The sequence below is a fragment of the Gopherus evgoodei genome, chromosome 24 (genome assembly GCF_007399415.2).
Source record: "Gopherus evgoodei ecotype Sinaloan lineage chromosome 24, rGopEvg1_v1.p, whole genome shotgun sequence".
Classification (NCBI taxonomy): domain Eukaryota; kingdom Metazoa; phylum Chordata; order Testudines; family Testudinidae; genus Gopherus; species Gopherus evgoodei.
In genome coordinates, this window is record NC_044345.1 from 12,062,707 (window position 1) to 12,067,495 (window position 4,789).

At 47.8% G+C, this 4,789-nt stretch overlaps 1 non-coding gene across 1 annotated transcript; it reads right to left on the bottom strand.

Annotated features, from left to right (window-relative positions):
- Positions 1–407: 407 nt before the first annotated feature.
- On the bottom strand, positions 408–481 carry TRNAT-UGU. The gene has a single exon. It is a non-coding gene; the product is annotated as a tRNA-Thr (tRNA).
- Positions 482–4,789: the final 4,308 nt, after the last annotated feature.

Consider the following 4,789-nt stretch of genomic DNA (forward strand, 5'->3'; position numbering starts at 1 on the left):
GCTCAATCAGCCCCTGCTTCCGCTTAATATTTAAAAAGTCCATATTGTCCCTATGTCTGCTAACCTTAGATTTCTCCTACTGTCTCTTTCTGGACAGCTCAGATGAGATGGCCAAGTGGTTAAAGTGATGGACTACTAATCTATTGTTCTCTGCATGCATAGGTTCAAATCCCCTTCTTCTTGGATGCATTTAGTCTTCACTCCTCCTTTATAGACAACCATCTCCCCCTTTGGTACAATGACAAACCAAATAATGTTGCTTCTTTTGCAAACAAAAACCTTCTTAGAAACTCAGACCCCCCCTTGATTTAAATAAAATGTCTAAATCCCAAATTTCTAAAATTACTAGCTCTGAATCTTGTCTTCTGATAGTAGCCAATACCAGGTGCCCCAAAAGCCACTCCCCCAGGCACCACTGGGAGTTGAACCCAGGATCTCCTGTTTACAAAAGAGGTATTTTAACCAACTAAGCCATGGTGCCTGCTGTTATTTAGTGCACCTTATCTGCCACACCTGACTCTCTGACAAGTCCCACTGGGCCCTGACAAGTGTTGCTCGTGTTTGGCTTCTGTAAAGCAGAGGAGCAGGTGAAGTTTTGCTCCCAAGGTGTGTGTGTGATTCTTTGGACAGGTCTACACTAAAAAATTAGGTTGATGTAATTACATTACTTAGGCTGGCAATGCAGTTATATCAACCTAATCCCAGTGTAGATAGTGACTCAGCTGTTAGAACTTTCTGGAGCAATGAAAGGGGAGGGGCCCAGCCTCTGTAGCAGGAATGCAGGGCAGGTGAGTTCACGGCAGGCATTATGGGATGCTGGTGAAGGCCAGTTATGGTGATATAATGACCAGCAGCATTTACACTGACAATTTGTCGCTTTAAGTTTGCTGCAAAAAGCTCTAGGCCTCTCGTCGAGGTGGTTTTATTTTGTCACCAAAACAGGGCAGTTTTGTCGCCAGAAGTGGCATTGCAGTGTGTACACCAGCCACAAGCTGCCAACTGAGGGACTATTGTGTGTTTTTTGCACACCTGAGCAATATAATGATGCTGAAGTAACTTTGTAGTGCAGACGTGGCCAAAGATTCTCTCTCTCTCTCTCTCTCTCACACACACACACACACACACACACACACACACACACACACACACACACACAAACAAACAAACTTGCAAGGAAAACGTCACCTGCTCCTCTGCTTTGCAGAATCCAAACACATGCAAAACTTGTCAGGCCCCGGTGGGGATGGCAGAGAGTCAGGTGTGAGCAGACATTGTATTTTAGCCACAGGCAGGTATCATGGCTTAGCTGGCTAAAGCAGCTGCCTTGTAAATGGGAGATCTGGGTTCAACTCCCAATGATGCCTTGTTGAATAACTCTTGGGGCACCTGGTATTGGCTACTGTGAGAGGACAAAACACAGAGCTGGATGGGCTTTTGGTCCAGCCCAGTATGGCTGTTCTTATGGTTTAAATTACACTCACAGGCACTGACAATAGAGTTACTGAAAGTTTGGGAGTTAAGAGCTGATAGGTCAGTATTTCAAGCTCCTTGCAGATGACCCCATCCCTCTGGGACAGGGGCAGGTCTGGGCTCTCACACCAAATGGCTCATTGTGGCTGCCAGAATCTGTGGGCAGCAAATTTAGTTTCCACCGAGGACTGAGTCCTGCTTTGTGCACCATGTGTGAGAATGAAAATCCTAAACTGCTCTTTGAAATAACGAATGCAGCAGGACATGTTATTGTCCCTGCCCCAAAGCAGATAGACCAATGGAGAAATGCCATGAGTCCATGGTAATACTCCACTGCCATTTTACGTTTTTTGCTTGCTAAACTCCCTCCCAACTTTGTAAGGTCCAGAGCCCGGTTTTGAGCCTGAGCAGACATGTCTACTCTGCAAATTTACCACCCCACAGCCCAAGCCCCGGGAGCCTGAGCTGGCATGGGACAGCCGTGAGTGTTTCATTACAGTGTGGACATAGTCTAGCATTATGTCTACACTGCCATTAACACACCCAAGCCACTATTCTCAAACCCTGGGTCAGTTGATTCAGGCTTGTGGGGCTTGTGTTGCAGGGTTATAAAATTACAGTTTACACACTTGGGCTTGAGCCCACCCTCTGAGACCCCACGAGGGGTGAGGGTCTCTGAACCTGGGCTCCAGTCTGAGCCCCAGGAATCCAAATCAGATCATCCAGGCCAGACAGGCCACAGGGATTTTATCACAGTATAGATGCACTCTCAGGGCATGTCTACATTGCAACGTAAGCCCAGGGTTAGCAGAAGTCATGTCAGCAGCCTCAACACATAAACGTAAACCATGAGGAAAAGACCCACCCCCAAATAAGCTGGGCAGTGTCCTTCCCCCTACAGTTCATAAGTCCAACAACCAAAAGTCCTTTAACATGAGCCATCCCTTCTCTGCACCCCACTCACAGCTGTTGTCCTTAGTCAGTGCAAACCCAGAGGTGCCTCTGTACAGTTCACTTGCCATCCTGGGTGGAAAAGAGGAAAAATAAGAAGGCATCATACTCACTATGTTGCCTAGGGACTCACTCATTGCTCCACAGCCACCCTGTCCTAAAGTTGGTCTAACACCTAAATGTTAGTATTGTGACCCAGAACTCAACCCACTTGGCTTTGGAACCTCTGTCCACTGCCTAGCAAGTGCTATTGAATTGAGGGTGAGTTCCCTCATTCAGGGTCTGCCAAGAACAGTTGTGCTGCCCTCCATTCACACAAAAAAAAATAACAACCCTTTATTTCTCCTGCCCCTATAACATGGAGACTGGGAATCCAACACCAGCCAAAAGTGATCATTTTGGCATGCAACCCAACATATTTCCAACATACTGTAAAATCCACATGCAGACTCATACATGAAACCTTGCAAGAAAATCTTCCTGAGGGGGTCTGAAGCACCTGCCGCTGGAGAGAAGGAGGGAGCTGTGGGCTGGGACTGAGGAGCAGTGTGAGGAGGCGGGGCCTGTGGGTTGGGATTGAGGGGCGCTGGGAATAGGAGGGGCCTGTGAGTTGGGACAGAGGAGAAGAGTGAAGAGGAGTAGGCTCTGGTTGGGAGTGAGGAGCAGTGTGCATAGGAGGGACTGAAGGTTGGGATTGAGAAGCACTGGGAAAAGAGGGGACATGGGTTTGGGCTGAAGATCATCCTCATTTGGGGATTCATCAGGACAGGAGAAGGCAGCAGATGATTCTAATTTCTTAGGGATATTCTGTGTGTTTGTACGTGTGTGTGTGCAGGGAAGGAACATGCTATACACCCAGAGGCCTTTATTCTTCCAGGCTGCAAGGACAAAGGAGCTGTCAGGAAGTTGCCCCTTCAAACCCACACACAAAAAGGCCCATCTGAGGAAAGGGAAAATCCTGAAGAGAAAAAGTACCATCAAAGAGGACTCCAGAAAGACAGTTTAAGAACTGGAGGAGTAGTTCATTTCCTGACCAGTAACTTGAACTCTGGACCCTCAGATTAAAAGTCTGATGCTCTATCAACTGAGCTAGCCAGGCTCATAGCACACAAGAGCAGAGGAAAAGCTAGTGAAGAAAACAAGAGCAAGAAACAATAGGGGAAACTTACTGCTCTCTCTGGCCTGGTCAACACTACGAGTTTATACTGAATTTAGCAGCATTAAATCGCATTAACCCTGCATCCGTCCACGCAACAAAGCCCTTTATATCGATATAAAGAGCTCTTAATACCGATATCTAAACTCCTCCCCGACGAGGGGAGTAGTGCTGAAATTGGTATTGCCATGTCGGATTAGGGTTAGTGTGGCCACAATTTGACAGTATTGGCCTCCAGGCGCTATCCCACAGTGCACCATTGTGACCACTCTGGACAGCAATCTGAATTTGGATGCACTGGCCAGGTAGACAGGAAAAGCCCCACGAACTTTTGAATTTCATTTCCTGTTTGCCCAGCGTGGAGCGCCTATCAGCACAGGTGACCATGCAGTCCCAGAATCAAAAAAGAGCTCCAGCATGGACTGTATGGGAGATACTGAAGCTAAGGCTTTTTCTCAGCTCATTTCAGCACCCTCTATCCTGCTGGAGTTGAGTTTATCGCAGGTGTTACCCAAAATTGGACCAGCTAGTAAGCGTAGGGAGGACTAATGAGGACCCACTAGAGTTTGGCAGAAAGCAGCAGGTTCATTATACTGACAGCTAAGCTCAAAAGAAGAAGAGGGGGGAGTGTCACACTCACACTTGCATTCTCATGCTCCCAGGACCTGCACAGCATTGGAGATGTCAGGATTCTGCAAGGTAAGTCTCCCACAGCCCAGCTATGGACGGTGCGATGAAGGTAAGTCTTCCTGAGGCACAATGAAATACAACAAAGAGAACCACTGGCCAGGCAGTCGGGCAAAGGGCATTCACTGGCGGTACAAGCTTGTGAGTGCTCTCCTGAGCACATGGCCCCTTCCCCTTTTAAGGACCTGCTCCTAATGGTCTGTGACTAGCGATGACTTGGCTGCATCTGATTGGTCACACTCCACCTTGGGCAGTGTCCATGCTCTGGGGGTGTGAGTGCTGCCTAATTAGAGTCCCAGACACCTTGTCTACCTGGAAGTTCTTCTGCTCTTTAACTAGCCCCTTCATCCCTCGAGCAGTCCAGAAGGGAGCGGGAGGGGTAAAGCCGTTTTACAGGCATTCAGAGAGGAGAGGAGACAAAAGTGGGAGCAGGGGAAGTATAATAGACATTTTGAGCATAGAAATCATTGCTGCTTCTACAACAGCAGGAACAGGCTAGTAGGAGCTGGGAAAATTAAGCCATTA